This window comes from Diabrotica virgifera, chromosome 4 (assembly GCF_917563875.1).
Source record: "Diabrotica virgifera virgifera chromosome 4, PGI_DIABVI_V3a".
In the NCBI taxonomy this organism is placed as follows: Eukaryota; Metazoa; Arthropoda; class Insecta; order Coleoptera; family Chrysomelidae; genus Diabrotica; species Diabrotica virgifera.
In genome coordinates this window covers 212,150,049-212,170,147 of record NC_065446.1, presented here as the reverse complement: position 1 = coordinate 212,170,147, position 20,099 = coordinate 212,150,049, and the positions used below count along the sequence as shown (strand labels likewise).

At 34.1% G+C, this 20,099-nt stretch overlaps 1 protein-coding gene across 2 annotated transcripts in view; it reads left to right on the top strand.

The window, feature by feature from the left end:
* The window catches only part of LOC114346803 (uncharacterized), a 138,388-nt gene that overhangs the window by 67,468 nt on the left and 50,821 nt on the right, over window positions 1-20,099 (top strand). The window lies entirely within an intron of this gene.

Sequence of the window (20,099 nt, the reverse complement as noted above, 5' to 3'; positions counted from 1 at the left end):
TATACCCAGTATGTACGCTACGCACAAGCTAATGTTTTTGGTAGTTTTTTTTCTGCCCAAGAATTTTTTTTGACAAAAATACTATAGGTATCATTTTAACATATTTGGGCAAGTACATGCTGTTGATAATAAATAATAGTAATAATAAAGTGTCTTACTTGGGTGTACATGCGAACAATTTATGCCTGGTAAAATTACAAATTTTTTTATATGATCCATTATACTAAGCCATAACCAGGATCCAGATAAAAAATGAAATTCGATCAAGAATAGAGTAATCAAGAGCAGTCTTTTTGAAGATGAAGAAATTTCTGAGTAACCAAAGATTCAATCTGCAAATCTGATATCGGATGGTAAAATGTTATGTCAAGTCAACCATCATAGACGAAATTTAAAGAAGACAACTGATCTTGTATGGTCATGTAGAAATGATAGACGATGACAGGCTGCCATAAAATTTTTTAAAATGGATGCCAAGGGAAGAAAGGAAGAGAGGAAGGCCGAAACAATCCTTACTAGGCGGCATTCAGAAGGCAATGTCGGAAAGGAACCTTCACCCTGGCGAATACAACAACCGACGAAGCTGGAAACTGGGAACCGGAAGGCGGAGAACGCCATGAAAAACCGGGATAATAATAAAAATGTTATGTCCACTTTATTCTTCTTTATTGGATTGTTCTTCTTCTTGCGGTACCGTCTTCTATCGGAGGTTGGCTACCGTCACAGCAATGTTAACTTTGTTGGCTGCAGCTCTGAACAACTGTATTGAACTGCACCCGTACCACTCGCTTAAATTTGGCAACCGGGAAATCTTCCTACGTCCCACGTTTCTCTTTCCCGAAATTTTTCTTTGGATTATGAGCTTTAGCGGGGAGTACTTTTTCCCCTCTCATTATGTGGCCTAGATATTCCGGTTTTCCCTTTTGTATGGTTTTATGATTTCCCATTCCTTCCCCATTTTCAGCAAAACATTGGATTGTTAATGCTGACTTAATGAAAAATCTAGAAGCTTTTGAGATGGGGCTTTTAGGAGAATTTGAAAATTCCATAAACCGATCATATTACGAACGAAATGAGTGATTATTAACTATTTAGTAATTATTTTTTGCCAATTTTACTGAAATTGGCAAAATTACCGACTAAAATATCTAGAAACTTGCGTCTGAGTTTAGCGAACAGACTATACATACAATGGGGAAGGACTAGAGAACTTTTGACCTTCATTAAAAGGAGAAAGAGAGCAAAGAGATAGGGAACATACATACAAATGATAAGTACGTTGTTGTAAGTTGTAGGGTAAAGTCGAAGAAAAAGGGGTCCTGGTAGACGACAAATGCCGTGGTCGAAAAATATTCGCGCCTGGACCGGGTTAAACACACAGACAATTTTAAGAAAAGCAGAAGTTAGAGATTCAATATTTAGATATAGAGGAGAAGGTGGGAATATGGCCCCTGCTGGTAAGTCGGTCCCCGACTGAATTTGTCACTTCCACCAACGCCATTGTTGATTTGCGCTTGATACTACATCTATCTTTATCTATCGAAACTTGTCAGGAGCCGATAACTACCGCGGTTAGCATTTAGTCGACTTACAGAGCTCGCTTCATTCACGTGTTTAACAAAACTTTTTGTCGTTCTTGTGTTTATGTTTTTTCTAAGAAACCAGTTAAAAACATTATCTTTTTCTGATTAGTGTGTAGGAAAACCGTTGCATATCGACTTTTTAAGGTAACTATGAACATTTTGCAATAGATATAAATTGTTTTTGATATTTTGTTTATAATGTAACTATTTATTTAATATGGCCCCCTGAATGTGTATGCATTATGGACCCGGGTCCATATTACATACACATTGAGGGGGCCATATTACATGTTTGCACTTTATTATTTCCAGATGCCTCGTACTAATCTTTCTCCTAAATCTGAGAAAAAAAAGAGGAAATTGTGGAGTGCTGACGACATGAAAAAGGCAGTAGAGGCTGTTCGTAATAAGCATATGGGTTTTAAGAAAGCAGTCAAAACATTTGCTGTACCAAGAACTACGTTAAGAAGGCTAGTTCATGATCCTGAGTTATCAGTAGATCTGTTAGTAAGAAAACCGTTAGGTAGAAAAACTATTTTACCTTTAACTCTGGAGAACCAATTAGTTGATTATCTTTTGCAAATGGAGCGCACCTTTTATGGACTTACACGCTTGGATGTTAGGCGAATGGCTTATCAATTAGCAGTCAGAAATAACATCCAGAATGCGTTTCAAAATGAAAGAGCAGGTAGAGCATGGCTCGACCATTCTTTAAATAGACGTAAAAAGCAATTATCTCTCAGAAAACCAATGGGAACATCTTACGCTCGAGTGCAAGGATTCAATCGCCCAGCAGTTAAGGAGTTTTTTGATCTGTTAGAGGTTGAATATACAAGAAAAAATTATTCTCCCGACCGTGTCTATAACGTAGATGAAACTGGACTCACAATCGTGCAATCAAAAGTACCGCAAGTAATAGGACGAAAAGGTAAAAGGCAAATAGGGGCGTTAACTGCAGCAGAACGCGGGTCTTTAGTGACGTTGGTGTGCGCAATGAGCGCAGGAGGAACTTTCATCGCACCAATGTTAATTTTTCCAAGAAAAATTTTTTCAGATGTATTAATGAAAGGGGCTCCGCCAGGAGCAATCGGAAGAGTACACCCTTCTGGTTGGATACAAACCAATTTATTTTCTGAATAGTTTAATCATTTTGTATCAAAGACATTACAGCCACACTCGCAATATTGCTGTTCTAGAAGTTGCTAGTGAAAAGCATGTCACCATTATCAGCTTGCCTCCTCATACTACGCACAAGCTGCAACCGCTTGACAAAACATTTATGAGTCCACTTAAATCTCATTATAGTGAGGAAATAAGAAAATTTCTGTTACATTCTGACAGAATGGTTAAGCCTCATGATATTGCTGAGTTATTGGGTAAAGCTTATTTAAAATGTGCAACAGGTGAGATCGCAGTAAATGGTTTTAAAGTGACTGGAATATATCCCTTCAATCCTCAAATTTTTAAGGATGCTGATTTTCTAGCAGCGTCACAATCGCTTCAACTGGAAGAGGAAAATATATCATCGAGTTCAACTACTTTGATGATGAACCCAACTGAGTCGTCTGTCGAAACTGCTACATTAACTATAGAATCGTCTCGCCAACCCACTTCATGCACTGTTCCTGAATCCTCCATTCAACTAAAGTCATGTGCTCCAAGCACGTCAACATCAGATTCAGTATCTCTTCAACCCAAATCATCTAACGAGCATGGAAGACTGCTAACTATAAAGCCTTCTGTCTTCTATTCAAAACCAGGAACATCATCAGCTGTAAACCCTTCGCTTATACTACCATATCAAATTTCACCAATAACCAAGCATAAAATAAAAACCTCAAATCGAGGAAGAAAATCAACAAAAGCCACTGTAATTACATCATCGCCTTATAAATTTGAATTAGAACAATCTCTTAAGAAAACTGAAGACCGTAAACAGAGTTGTGGACGCGCAAGGGGACGAGGACGAGGTCGAATTTGCAAAAAAGCCCAAGAGAAAGTTCGGAAACGTATTACCGTCGAAGATTCTGGCACCGAAGAAAGTGATCTTTACAATATTGAAGAGGATACAGATTCCGAACTAAGTTCACAGGGTTCAATTCCTGATAACGACGACGCCGTGTGCATCTTTTGCGAGGAGTCTTATTCAAGTAATAGCAGAGGGGAGACTTGGATAAAGTGTCAGAGCTGTCTTTTGTGGGCACACAATGAATGTGCCGGTACAGAAACTGAACATTATATCTGCGATTTCTGCCGATAGATTTTTGTATTCATTTAATATGGCCCCCTGGGGGCCATATTAGAGTGACGTTTTTGTTTTTCACAGTATTCTAGATATTGAAAAGAATATTTTTTTTATACGTTAGATCTTGATTTTTTTTATTTTTTTAATAATACTGTATTAGTATTAAACTGATAGTTATGTGGACGAAAATTAAAATTTAAAAATGTTGATTGTTTATAATCTCTAATCGAAAAACAAATTAGGGGGCCGTATTCCCACCTTCTCCTCTATGACATTTGGCAATCTTACAAATACTTAATCCCTTAATAACGTGAACCTTATTTCTATCTAAATAAGGGGATACCTTATCCGCTAATAAAGTAATACGTTATTTTTCAGTCAGTGCGCATGAGCAGAATAGCGTATAACGTTTAACGTTGCTGAAATAAGGGCCTTAAAAACTCTCTAATAGCTTAACGGTGTCCACCCGGACAAACTTTGATGTACGGCAACACTGGAACAGGGAAAGGTTTAATTGTGGAACAGGTCAAAGATTTTAAAGTCAGACTACGAAAACTTCCAATGTATTTTGTCGGACAGAACTTCCAATTGATTTGTTACTCTTTAATTAAACCCTCATGCAAAAATCAGACTACTATTTTATCATCTGTCATAATTCCTCTAATTTGACCTATTCTACTACGTGTCGGACTTATTAAAATGCCCAATTGGTGATAAATACCAATCAGGTTTTTGCATGAGAGTTTAATGAAAGGGTAACAAATCAATTGGAAGTTTTGTCCGACAAAATACATGGGAAGTTTTCGTAGTCTCAACGTTCCAAATTTTTAACCTGTTCCACAATTACAACTTCCCTTGTGCCAGTGTTCCCATATATCAGAGTTTGTCCGCTAGACACCGTTAAGCTATTCACAAATTTTCAGCTTGCTATTTTTAATAAACTTTTTTTTTTGGTACGCGGGATCCAGGCGTATGGATATGTTCATCTTTTTTCATTGTAATCTATTGCAAATAGACCCCTTTCTACTAATTTCACTTTGTATTATTCATAATAGACCCTATCTAATACACTTTTTGAGATGAAGTTTTTTAGCAGGTTCTAAAATCATAAAAATATACAGGGTACTTCATTAAAATTAAAGATCATGGACTGTAATATACTTGCGTACATTCAAATTTATGTTTTAAAAGCGCAAATTTATATATAAAAGTCGACGGGTCTCAGCGTTTTTTTTTTTAATTTTGTAAAACAAGGACAGAAATACTTTTATTCCATATGTGCCTTCCGCCCTATTTACAGAGAGGGGCTAAATTATGGAATAAATTGATTTTCTGTAAAATGGACGATTTTGGAGAAAAATCCCGAAACAGGTCGATCATCCGTCTAAGGCCGCGTTCAGAGTGGACGAGCAAAGAGCAAAGAGCAAAGAGCAAAGCGGAGAAATCAAACTCATACTGGGAAATGGAGGTACACAGAGTGCTAGCAAAGAGCAAAGCGGCGAAACCAAACAAGTTTGATTTCTCCGCTCGCACTCTTTGGTCCATGTGGTGAGACCGCTCCCGTCTGAAAAAATTTTTGATTCGGTTTCTTTCTCAATTCCTATTCAAAAATGTCCCCTTTAAAAATCTGAACAGCACCGGGCGGAATTTTTGGGCAGAAATTGTTTAAACAATTTTATCTACTCTATGTTATATTATGTGTAAGTTTTTAGTTTGTGAAAACTGTCATTCTAGATAGCAGTGCGTGAAGTGTTTAAAGTGAGCGTGAAGTAACAATGTATTTTAAATGGGACTTACTTTTTCGCACTGTTTTTAACACACTTTCATATAATCAAATATCCTTAACTTTGGCGTTGTCATGATGATGACATAATGAGCAATAAATTACGACAAAAGTTTTTACAGTTTTGTGGTTTGAAAGAAGTTAGAATTTTTAAATGTCGAAAGTTCTAAAAATTGTAGAATAGAAATGAATTCCAGTGACGAAGAGTTAAAGTTTTTTATTTGTTTATGGTAGAGTAGATAATATTGTATGAAACTGTGCGTGAAGTACTTTTTGCGAACTTACGCGATGTATAGCACTCGCCCCGCTGTCGCTCGTGCTCTAAATATCGCGTGCGTTCGCAAAAAGCATACTTCACGAACTGTTTCATAAAAAACTATTTTTAAACAAATACAAAAGATTACGTTTTTTTGCTCCGGAACATATATTTTTAGGTTTTTTGGGTTATTCTAAACAAAAAAGGTATCTTGTAATTTTTCCCAAAAATTAATAGTGTTCGAGTTATAGGCGATTTAAAATCTGAAAAATGCGAAAATACGCATTTTCGAGGCTTAAAAATTCATATTTCAATTAGTATTTTTGAGGTTGCCAGATACTTAAATTGATGAATTAACATTCAGCTTCGATTCTGAAGAGTGATCGCGTCTAACCTTAATTTATACCGATGTTTTTTAATTGTTAAATATGCGTGTTTATCCGATTTTTTTGCCGGTGCGGCGCGCTCTATTTCAAAAATCTCCTATTTCATCCGAAAATTATTTTTTCTAGATTTTTTGGGACATTCTAAATAAAATAAGTTTCTTGACATTTTTCTCAAAAGTTAATAGTTTTAAAGTTATAAGTTAATAAAAAAACTCATTTTTGGATTTTAAATCGCTTATAACTTTAAAACTGTTAACTTTCGAGAAAAATGTCAAGAAACTTATTTTATTTAGAAAATCCCAAAAAATCTAGAAAAAATAATTTTCGGAGGAAAATAGGAGATTTTTGAAATAGAGCGCGCCGTACCGGCAAAAAAATCGGATAAACACGCATATTTAACAATTAAAAAACAACGGTATAAATTAAGGTTAGACGCGATCACTCTTCAGAGTCTTGAAGCTCAATGTTTAAACTTCAATTTAAGTATCTGGCAACCTCAAAAATACTAATTTAAATATGAGTTTTTAGGCCTCGAAAATGCGTATTTTCGCATTTTTCAGATTTTAAATTGCCTATAACTCGAAATCTATCAATTTTTGAGAACATTTACAAGATATCTTTGTTATTTAGAATGACCCACAAAACTTAAAAATATATGTTCCAGAGCAAAAAACGTGATCTTTTGTATTTGTTTAAAAAAATTGTTTAAACAATTTCTGCCCAAAAATTCCGCCCGGCACCCTTCAGATTTGTTTAAAGGAAATTTTAAAATATTTTTAAATAGGAATCCACAAAGAGACCGAATCGGAAATTTTTTCAGACGGGAGCGGTCTCACTACATGGACTACTGTGAGAGTAAAGAGCAAATATCCTACCGCTCCTATCCATACTGCCGAGTGGAAAATAACTAAACTCTCGTCTAGCGTAACTACCCGCTTTTATCACTTCTTTGCTCTTTGCTCTTTGCTCTTTGCTCTTTGCTCGTCCACTCTGAACGTGTACTTTTTGCTCTTTGCTCTTTGCTCGTCCACTCTGAACGCGGCCTAAGCGTGATAACGTAATCGATGATTTGTTTAAATAGGAATAGGGGTCGTGCCGTAGCTCATATGTGAAAGGATGTTTAATTCTCTATTTAGTAATGTAAATATTAATATCAATATTTACACAGGGTGGCAAAAATTTTTTTTAAATTAAATTAATTGTAAAGTAATAGTATATTATTCAACAAGCATGTAATGATGGCTATTACTCACGATGGTGAAGTTTGCGACACAAGCCGTGGGCGAGTGTCGTAATTCATCAGAGTGAGTAATAGCCATTACATGCAAGTAGAATACTATACTTCTTCTACGACCTTTTTTATTTTAATTAGTAAAACGACATAATTATCAACTATTCGAGATTAAAATTAAAATTTACAAAAATAAATTTTGTTTACCAATAGTACACGGCTGAATAATTGTTTGCTTACTATTAATTAGCAATGCTGTCTTAATTATGAACTGTAAAAGACACAAGAAATAGTCAGTATAAATTATTTTCATTTCCGAAAAATTATAAGTATTTTGTACCTACTCTCATTGTAATAAATAAGAAATGGCTATTAGATACCGGTGCGTGGACGTATTTTTAAAAAGTTGTAATGCACATTTATGTTTAACTATATATAATATAATAATATAACCATCTATAATATGTTATAATATATTTAGGATATATACCACAAGATAACTTTATAAAATAGACACAATATAAGTTTTAAATTCCAATAAACACACCAAATATACGCTAATATCACTGTCATTTAAAATGTTAAACGTCAAAATTCATAATAGTAAACAAGGTATAAAAGTAAAAAATATACTAACCCATTGTTACAGTTAACAATCCTTTAAAAGTTTTTCGAAGTTATTTATTGATATACATTACAATATTTATTGTGCTAAATAAACAAGCTTAAGTAAGTAATTTTATTTGCAGTTTATATAAGACTAATATTAAAAGTGACATTCGCCAGTTGAACCTAACTTCAGCCCGTGAGTAACGACCCGTGAGTAACTTCAGCCCGTGAGTAATGAACTATTACTCACGGGTAAAGTAATGGGTGTTATCTATTCAAAAATAGCGAATAATGAGCATATTATTGAACGGTCGTAGAAAAAAGTAATTTATTTAACATAGAATACATTGTACTGCTGTCAGAAAATAGAAAAAGTTTCAGCGAAAAGCAATGTTGATTCTCCAAATAAATATTTTTTCTATTTTCTGTCAGCAATAAAATATATTTTGAGTTAAATACATTACATACATTCTCCTTTTTGTGTCAATTAATTTAATTCAAAAAAAATTTTTTGCCTCTCTGCGTAAATAATGATATTAATAAATGTTAGGTTATAAAAAGTCTAATGCTCACAATCTTATTGACAATATTAATGATATTAATGTTTATACCACTAAATAGAGAATTGAATCCCCTGTCAAATGATCTACCACACGACCCCTATTTCCATTTAAAAAAAATCACCGATTACGTCATCACGTTTAGACGGGTGACGTCACTAGTATGAAATATATACCAAAAAATTGTAATTTAAAAATAAAAATCGATCTGTTTCGAGATTTTTCTCCAAAATTGTCCATTTTAGAGAAAACGAATTTATTCAATAATTTTGCCACTCTCTGTATAATAAAAATATACCCGTCTTCGGTCTTTACAAGAAGAAGGTTCAACTGCAGAAATAAATTCTCAAAACTAAAATTGGTTTCTTCGTAAAGGCAAATAATTAATTGAATAATATCATTTAAATTCAGAGGATTTTTTATTGTAGCTGGCTTCGTATTTATTTCCTCGTATTTCTACCCCGATGGGAGTTGAACGCAGAACTCCTCGAGAGGCTAGGAAGAATTCTGGACAACCAAAATTTACTTTTTCGCAATTTCAAATAAATTAATTGAATATACAGTAAGGGATTTCTTTGAGCATTATTTGCTTTGGACTCTTCGTTCATTCGTCAGTTTACTAATTATTTAGATTTTAAAAATGTTCATCCCGATAGATCACATTCTCGCGACGACGCTAAAAAGAATTATGTCCACCTGACCATCGAAAATGAAATTTAAGAAACACACATAATACGACATGTTTTTACTATTTAAGATTTAATTAGAAAAATACACATGGTTAGAATTAAATTAAAGAGGGCAGGATACATTACTAGAATAAAAGTAGAGAGAAAAAAGAGATTTAAAGTTAGAATCAGTTGTACCAAACAAATTTAGTGGAGATTAAGATCGAATACATGAAACCCGGAAAGATCACCAATGAGATCGACTGACGACATAAAGAAGAGTAGGTATGTATCAACTGTATTTCAACAGCGCAATATATCTGGATGTAAGTCTTTACAGGGACAACTATGAGCTGATGATGCTTTTTATGACCATTTATTAGTTTATCTGGTACCTGAAAAACGGAATGTGTGTGTGTGTGTATTTTTTAATTTATCTGCATCAACCATTCGGGTTATAGGGCAGTCAATGAGGGTATTTGGCTCCGAATTCCATCCTACTACATCGATTTATTTGATATTTTTACAGTAAGTGGGGAATAGCTCAAGAAACAATGTCTACCCTATGCCGATGTGCGCTTTTATCATGTAGGTGGTTCCGACCCCTTCTCGGGGGTGAAAAATGTTTTGGAGGCTAGAGAACCTAATTTTAAGCAAAAACTATTCTAAAATTATTTTTTGAAAACTCAATACTTTTTGAGTTATTCGTGGTTGAAAATTGGCCATTTTCATTGAAAAATGACACCTTTTCAGACGGATTTTTGCGAATACCTTAAAAACTATGCATCTAACAAAAAAACTAGATAAAATATTTCTGTAGGTTATAAAAAAACAAATAGATTCGTTCCTTCATAAATCTTCTAGTTAAAATACAAAGAGGGATATGGTAGGTAAGAAGAGTTTGTTTTTTTTGCTGCATGCTCAAATCGGTGTATTCAACTTGAAATAACAGAGAAACTGTCGATTCTAGGTGTATAATGTTACTAATAACTTTTGTAGTGCTTGAAAAAACCTTTAAAATAAGCAATACTAAATGTCGATTATATTCAAACTAAGCGACATATTCTGCAAAAAATTGATAACTAATGTATTTTAAGAAGAAATGAGAAGTTTATATAACCCCTCATCCATCAGAATTTAAATACATCCTTACCTTCTACAATACATTTTATTATAGTCTTATTTCTATGTTCAAAAAGTTGAACTGGATTAAAATTAATTGTTTTTGAAAAAAATAAGATCAAATTATTGAGCGCATTTTTAAATTTTCTTAAAAATCTTCCTTTTCCTCGATGTAACTCGAATGCGAAAAAAAGATACCACACAAAAATGTAGGGCTTTTTCAGATAAAAACTTCCTTTTTATTTCTCCCGTCCAACTTTTTGAACATAGAAATAACACTATAACAAAAGGTATTGAGGAACGAAAACGATGCATTTACATTTTGGTGTATGGAGGTTAAAATTATTTCTCTCTTTTTTCTTAAAATATATTAGTTATCCATTTTGTTTGCAGCTTATCTCGCTTAGTTTTAATGTAATGGAACTTTAATATAGCTCATTTTAACCTTTAACTACACGCGCTGGCGTATTTTGTACGCCAGATATAAGAATTCTACTGCAAATATATTTAAAAATTTAATTTTTAACCCTGTTTACCTTTCAAACCTATCACTGAAATGTGCTTTACAATTTGGTTTTAGTTTCGTTATAATCGGCGCGCGTCGTTCTGGGAAGATCGTAATTTACAGTTTATTATTTATTGTTTCCTGTGGTGGACAGTTTACACCACGATTATAGTAAACTAAGTAGTAATACTATTACGTTTCTAATACTATTACTACTTAGTTTAATATAATCGTGGTTAGTTCTGGATCCCGCGTATGAAAAAAAAGTTGATTAATAGCAAGCTGAAAATTTGTTAATAGCTTAAGGGTGTCTAGTCGGACAAACTTTGATATATGGGAACACTGGAACAGGGGAAGTTTTAATTGTGGAACAGGTTAAAAATTTGGAACGACCAGACCACGAAAACGGCACGTGTATTTTTTCCGACAGAACAGACTTAAACTCTTCGAACAGAGATTAAACTCTCGTGCAAAAATCAGACTGCTATTTATCACCAAATGAGTGTTTTAATGAGTGGAACATGTAGAATATGTCAAATGACAGGAATTATGACAGGTGATAAATAGCAGTCTGATTTTTGCATGAGAGTTTAATCTCTGTTCGGAGAGTTTAAGTCTGTTCTGTCGGACAAAATAAATGTGCCGTTTTCGTGGTGTAACCGTTCCAAATTTTTAACTTGTTCCACAATTAAAACTGCCCCTGTTCCAGTGTTCCCATATATCAAAGTTTATTCGACTAGACACCTTTAAGCTATTAACAAATTTTCAGCTTGCTATTAATCAACTTTTTTTTCATACGCGGGATCCAGACCTAGGTGTATATTGTCCACCACAGGAAACAACAAATAATAAACTGTAAATTAATAGAAACGTAATACTAAACGACACCACAATAGAAGCGGTTAATGATTATATATATTTGGGACAGATTATAAAAATAAATAAGGAAAACCAAACAGCGGAGGTAAAAAGAAGGGTCAGATTAGCCTGGGCAGGATTTGGAAAATTAAAATGGGTCCTAAAGAATAAAAAAATACAACAATACTTAAAAACAAGAGTATTTGACCAGTGCATACTCCCAATTCTCACATACGCATGCCAAACATGGACCTTGACCAAGGCAAACATGGATAAAATAATAAAGACACAAATAGCCATGGAGAGAGCAATGTTAGGAGTAAAATTGACAGACAAAAAGCAAAACAACTGGGTCAGAAATAGAACAAAAGTCAAAGACGCAGGTCAACATGTAACCAGGCTAAAATGGAGCTTCGCAGGTCATAACGCTAGACAAACGGACAATAGGTGGAATAGCATGATACAACAATGGAGACCATGGACAGGAAAGAGAGCAAGAGGACGACCCCAGATGAGATGGGGAGACGACATTAAAAAGATAGGAGGAACGCACTGGAAACAGAAAGCACTAAACAGAAGCGAATGGAGGAAACTGGGGGAAGCCTATGTTCAGAATTGGACGAATTAAAGGGCAAAAGAAGAAGAAAGAAGTAATAGTAGTACATATTTCAATTGTTTTTTAGTCATTATGGCACAAAATATATTTTTCTTTATAAACAATACTTTTTCTCCTGTAAAAAATCACATTTCAAAATTAGTAATTTTATTTAATATGGAATCCAGTTATTCCATGATTCCAGTTATAAATCCCAATTGGCTTACTGAGAAGGAACTCCAAGTAGTCACTGATGCCGAATGTTTATAACAAACAACTAAGTGTATATTTTTCAAAAAAAAAACAAATCCACTGTTTTTAAGTGTATTTTCTTGTGGATTATAAAATACGCCACGCGTGTAGTTATGTTATAACTTGATACGCGGGTAGTTAAAGGTTAAAGGTCTTTTCAAGCACTACAAAAGGTATTAGAAGCATTATACACCTAAAATCGACTGTTTCCCTGTTATTTCAAGTTGAATGCACCAATTTGAGAATGTACCAAAAAACAAACTATCTTCACCTGCCATATCTCTTTTTGATTTATAACTAGAACATTTATAAAGGCACGTGTTTTTTTTTGTTTTTTTTAGTATACAAAAATGTTTATAGTTGTTTTAGTGAGATGCATAGTTTTTAAAATATTCGCAAAAAACCGTTCGAAATGGTATTATGTTTTAATGAAAATGGCCAATTTTCAACCACGAATATCTCAAAAAGTATTGAGTTTTCAAAAAAAATTATAGAACAATTTTTGCTTAGAATTAGGTTCTCTAGCGAATTCACTTATTTTCTTTTGTTTTTCGAATACGGAATGATCCGCATCACATTCCATGTGTGAGTGACCTGACACAAGAAATTTGTGATCGATTTCCTCTAACGAATTTTTCATTTGAAGAACAGTTAAGAACATACTTGCTACGTAGAAATTCTTATTTTGTCCACCGCAAGTATCCAAGTACAAAATCACTTTTTTCACTTCGGGTGGCAACTTCATAAGCTCCTTAAAAAGACACGAAGCAATTTCGTTTGCTCCTCTCATTGCCATCGACTCGTGCCATAAGTAACATGAATAACCATTATTTTGCTCCTTAATCATCTTCATAATTCGTCTACATCTTTCTGACATTTTTACGTTCGCAAAAACACAAGTAAATACAAATTTTTATCACTGAAAAGCAATCCGTGTTTGTTATTGTAACGGGTCATACGGAATTAAGTCAGCCTGTCCTTGGCAAGTGTAAATATATGGTTGTAAGGTTGCCGCGGTAAAAAAGACTTTAGTCAACATAAGTCCACTTGTCCAAACAGAACCGGTTTTACACGACTTGCGTCTATTAGATCAATAGAGATTAAAGCTGTTAGAAATGCAATAGACTTATGTCCTTTGGATCACAACTAAATTGATGAAATTCCATGTCGCCAGTGTACTTAAGTCAATATAGTAAAAATTTGACTTATGCCCTTTTTCCCCAACACTAGAGAATTTTAGGAGATGTTGAAATTTGTCTTTTGACAGACGTATCTGCTACTACGTTGGTAGTATTAGATAGTGATTCGGATAAATTTTGTGAGTTAGTGGAGGTATTTGGTGGTGGGTTGTAGTGTTGCCCAAATGCAAGACCAAGACGAGACTTAGACAGTCTTGGTCTTGGTCTTGGTCTTGCAGCAAGAGTCTTGCAAGTCTCGCAGTTGCCCATTAATAATTGCATATCTTAGAACAACGTAACAAAGAGGTACATTTTAAGCTTGAATATCATAGCCATAATAAAGACTAGCCAAATTAATATATATCGAAAGAATTGACACCGGGTGGAGTTTGAACTCACGATCTAAGTGATCCTTGCCTATGTTCTAACTAACTTAAGTTAAAACTACCTCTTAAAATCCACAAAATTTCATTTGCATATCTCAACCGGTTTTAGAGCAATAAATAAATCGTCAGTTTGTAAGACAAATTTCAACCCCCCTATTTGGTAAACAAAGCATTTATAAAGTAAACGTTTATGAAGCAAACTGTCATTACTTTTTCGTGCAGAATTACCCATTAAATTTTGCCATACTTATTTAAAAACATTCTGTATTGATGAAGAACATGGCTAGTTAAAAAAGAAAAAAGTATCCTAACTTTTGTATTATCCAATATAAGTGAAGGAATAAAAAACATACTGTTAAGAAAATATGAGGCTATAGTTGGGCTTTAATTTCAGTATGCTATTGCATATTGCATGCTAGAATAATAAGCTAGCATAATGCTACAATATTCCACAGAGTGAGAAAAACACAGTTTAATTGGTACACCCGGTATACACTGACAATAATTAATTGACATGTCTAGCAACAATATCTATTATGTATTACTGCAATATTTATAAAGAATAAGACAAAATATTAAAAAAAATCACTTAAATTGGACAACATGTTTAGAAAATTTGAGCCATTAAAAATAACCTGTTTTTTAAGGCGGTGCGTTATCTATACTTTTGTCTGGTTATGATACTTACAAATAATAGCCGCGCTGTTTCAGCAAAAATTTTGTTTAACCTAGTGACCTCATAACACAGGACACGACATCAGTATACATTATTATAGTAAGACTATTATGTATTGTTTCTGCTGACTGTGCAGCAGAAACAATACATAATAGTCTTACTATAATAATGTATACTGATAAAATTTCTGGTTAGATTCCTAGAAAACTAATAATGAAAAAAAATATTTATGTAAATTTATATAAGTGCTAAGGTGACATATTTTTAAAAAGTTTGGATACGATATTCGATATTACTAGGTCTGGATCCCGCGTATGAAAAAAAGTTGATTAAGAGCAAGTTGAAAATTTGTTAATAGCTTAAGTCGGCGCACACAGTGGAGGCGGTTTCCGCTAGCGGGACCCGCTTTTAAACGTTTTCAAAAAGAATGCACGTCTTTAAATGTACACGAACATAGTCAAAGCAGGTCCGCGCGGGCCAACCGCCTCAACCCGCCTGACCGCTTTTGCTAGAATGAGAATTTAGTTTTTTCCGCGCGGTTTTAATGTTTACTGCAATGATAATTTAGTTTATTCGCTCTTTTATAATAAGAATTAATAGTTCTCCATGGATTAATTTTATAAATAATTGTACATTATAATAAACAAAAGTAATAAAGTCAATCTTATTGAGACCGTAATTTTGTGTGACTTAGGTATTTCTAAAACCATTCCAGTATTAACTATTAATTAAATTAGTACTTGAAAAATAAATTTACAACAAAACTACTTACCTCAATGTTATAACAAGCCTTTCTTCCGGAAGGATAGCCTGCTTATGTAAATTACACCAGTTTTTAATTAAACGATACTCCTTCTTCTTCTTAAAGTGCCTATCCGTTCCGGATGTTGGCGATCATCATGGCTATCTTGACTTTGTCTACCGCAGCGCGGAACAGTTCAGTGGTAGTGGTATTATACCACTTTTGTAAAATTTGAAGCCAGGAAATGCGTCTTCTTCCCGGTCCTCTTTTACCATTTACATACCTTCCCTTGGAGAATCAGTTGGAGAAGGCCGTAACGTTCTTGATTTCTCATTACATGTCCTAGATATTCTAATTTTTTTGATTTGATGGTTATGAGAAATTCACACTCTTTCCCCATTCTACGCAGGAATTCCACGTTAGTAATTCGGTCAACGCAGGATATACGTAAGATGCTCCTATAGCACCACATTTCGAAAGCTTCGAGCCGATTCATAGATGTAACAGTTAGTGTCCAAGCTTCCATTCCGTAGAGCAGAACTGTGAATATATAGCATTTCAACAGACGGTATTTTGTTTTTAATGATATGTCTCGACTGTTGAAAATGGGTCTCATTCTAAAGTATGCTGCTTTCGCTTTTATTATTCGCTGTTTAATTTCTGAGTAGTCCCATTCGCCATTTAAATTCGTACCCAGATATGTATATTCTCAACTCTTTCGATATTCTGTTGGTTGACTGTAAGTTGAGCGTTTAATATTGTTTTTAACGATACTCCACTTTCTCCAAAATATATTTAAAAGTCTCTTGAGTCATTCTCATATACTGGAAGAATCGTTCATTATCTTTAAATTTTTGAAATAGATGATGATATTCTCCATAAATTAATCTTTCTCGATTAATAGGATGTACATCAACTCTCTTTCTTTTCAGTTTAGTCAAAACAGAATCTAAAGCAATTATATCATCATCGGAAGACGACATTTTGCTACAAGTAGTAGACGCAACTGCCAGATTTGAACGATCTCTCTCGCTTTTACCCGTCTTCACTGTGTTACCATACCCGTGCGCGAGAACCGCGCGGTTTGCCCGCTAGCGGAAACCGCTTTCACTATGTGTGCCGCCTAAGGGTGTCTAGTCGGACAAACTTTGATATATGGGAACACTGGAACAGGGGAAGTTTTAATTGTGGAACAGGTTAAAAATTTGGAACGGTCAGACCACGAAAACGTCACATGAATTTTGTCCGACAGAACTTCCAATTGATTTGTTACCCTTTCATTAAACTCTCACGCAAGAATGAGACTGCTATTTATCACCTGTCATAATACCTGTCATTTGATATATTCTACGTGTTCCACTCATTACAATTCCCATTTGGTGATAAATAGCAGCCTGATTTTTGCATGAGAGTTTAATGAAAGGGTAAAAAATCAATTGGAAGTTCTGTCGGACCAAATGCATGTGACGTTTTCGTGGTATGACCGTTCCAAATTTTTAACCTGTTCCATAGTTAAAACTTCCCCTGTTCCAGTGTTCCTATATATCAAAGTTTGTCCAACTAGACACCCTTAAGCTATTAACAAATTTTCAGCTTGCTATTAATCAACTTTTTTTTCATACGCGGGATCCAGACCTAGTAGGCGTCGCAACGCAGGAATGTTGTGTTATATGAATATGATTAGAACACGACTATTCTCAAAACCAGAACATTAATTTCAGAGCAAAGAAGTCGGCTGCTGAGAAAGTGTACTAAATTTTTTTATTTTTTAATGACCTCTGAGTACATGTCAAATGTGTCGAGTGTTCTTTTAATAGATATTTTGATTCGCTTGTATGTTTATGGTATTGTTCGTAAAGTCCAATTTTCAAAATTGTTGTTACAATTTTTTTTTGTTTCTCATAGAGTATCTAAGAATATAGCCGAACTTATACTCCCTAAAACAACCCTCAGTTCAAACTGCAAGACGCAAGAGTCTCGCAGACTTAGTCTTGTTCTTGCTCAAGTCTTGCACGGTAAGTCTTGGTCTTGGTCTTGCTAAAATTAGGCGGTCTTGGTCTTGGTCTTGGTCTTGCGAAAATGCAAGAACAAGACCAAGACTGCAAGACCAAGACCGATTTTGGGCAACACTAGTGGGCTGGTTGTAGAGGTAGGAGAAGCAGTAGATTGATGAGCAGTTGAAATCTCTGATGTAATGGACTTTTGATTTATTGGATAATTTTATGTTTCAGAAATATTATCATTCATAGATTGAGATACCTGGTCAAAATTTTGTATATTAATTGACTCAGTAGTGCAGTTTTCGTCTTTATGCCCTGTGGTATTACATTTAGAGCAATTTAGACCATCTAAGGAAAGATAAATTGTGTAAGAGGTATTGTCGTGAGATATTAGAAGTGAATTTGGGATAAGATTATTAATTATTGGAGCAACAAATACTTGACGCCTAAAGCTTAATATATGATTATATTCAGATTCTGGCATGCCAACTTTTAAAAATGTTATTGTAGACACTAGAGTAAGCTTCAATTTTTTGAGCTCTTCTTCGATTATAGTATTTGGAATACTGGGACTGACATTTGATATCACTAGTCGGCTCGCAGGAGTAATTAGTCTTCTGATTTCGATGACGTTCCCTTATATTGAAACGGATTTGTGATTGTGTAGTAAATTTTCTACGATTGTGGTGTTGCTAAGATAGATGCGTACTCGGTTGTTTGAGATTCTGGACGCGAAGATGATATTTTTTGGTTCTACTGAAGTTCCTATTGCTGTTATATATTCATTTATTTTTGTGTCTGGTACAGATAACAAAACGACTGCTTGTTATTTGGATGGGAGGTTAAAGTTGGTTACGGCATTGGAGTAGGTTAATGTTGAAGATGTGGAAGAAGTGGTTGGTGTTGATAATAGTTTGGTGATTGCTGTATGAGTTAAATTGCTATCCATTTTTAATTTTTATTTTCTTCATTGATGGAATTGTCTAGAGCCGCTCCTGACCTAATGTGATTAAGCTGGTTTGTCGGCGTTTTTATTTTAAATAAAAATGGATTTTCTGTTTGGTTAGTTTTCAACAATATCGTTTAAATGGTTTGACATGGCCGAAATCAAAATTGTACTTACAATTTTTTCTCTTCTGTACTTAGTAACCATTTTAACTTCACCCTTATTACAAACCTGTTTTTTAATTTTGGGTGTAAACTAACAAAAACACGTTTTAATTCGGAGCTGAAATTTATCAATACTTTTATACATGAGGTTCAGAGCCGGAATCCAAACGGAATGTTTAACTATTACTTTATATACTGTTATGCTCTCTATTCCTCTCTTTTATGAGATTGATGAGCAAATTCTTAATTTAATTAATTTCTCACTTATATTAATTACTGCTTATGGAAAACAAAACCAAATTTAAATTAAATTTTTTAATAAACTTTATTCTCAGGGCTATTTTATTGTTGATGCTTTACCTTTGGTTTGTGGCTTCTGGTATCTCTAGTTGCTTACTCCATCCAGGACAGAACAGGGAAATTAAACACACTCAATGTCATATAAATGTTAAAAAATATTATTTATTTATCCAATATACCATAAACATATGATTTCAAAAATATACTAAAATCTAAATTGGTTTCAACTTTTTCTCATCTACTAAATTAAGCTTTAATTCTGATATCTCCTCTGTTTTAACAAAAAAAAAAAAAAATATTTACATAATTCGTTATTGATCCTTACAAAATTTAATAAAATTTACTTTTCTCTTTTTGAATTGATTACTTATTTCTTCTTTAAAATTTGGAATGACTAGTTATGTTATAGAACTGTTCAATACAAAAATTAAGCAAATATGGTGTGGATATAAACAAACTCTCTCCGTTTCACAAATGATTTGACTAACCTTTTTGTTTCTTCTCTACTTATTTTCCCTGATTGCGTCGTCCGCGATTCTCCCACACGTACTCTTAGGATGTTGCGAAAGGTCCCTCTCGTCCAAACTGCTTCACACACAAACAAACATGACTCGCTCGAATTCTCGACTTTTTCTTTTCTGCTCGATATCTTGTGCAAATAGATACCAATCGGCTACTCGTTCTAGACAGAAACAGGAATCTTCCTCGGTCCCAGGAAAATTAACTTCTCAACTCGGTCAACAATTTCGTTTCAACTTGATTCTGCTCGCAAAGGCCAACTTCACCACTTTACACTGACTTCTCACTTTTCAAAAACTGGACTGCTGTCTTCAGATATTCATTTCACAGTGCCTATTTTTTCTGTCGTCAAAATCAGACTCAACACTCTCATCTCTTCCATCCATCATTTTGCACCAATCACAAAACATCCTTTCTACCCACTACCCATATTATCATTTGTCAAGAACCAATTTAATTTGTATACAACTTTCAATTTTGTTAAATCCTCAGAGACATCAAATTACTTTCGTTGTTTCAAACTGCTAAACAAAAA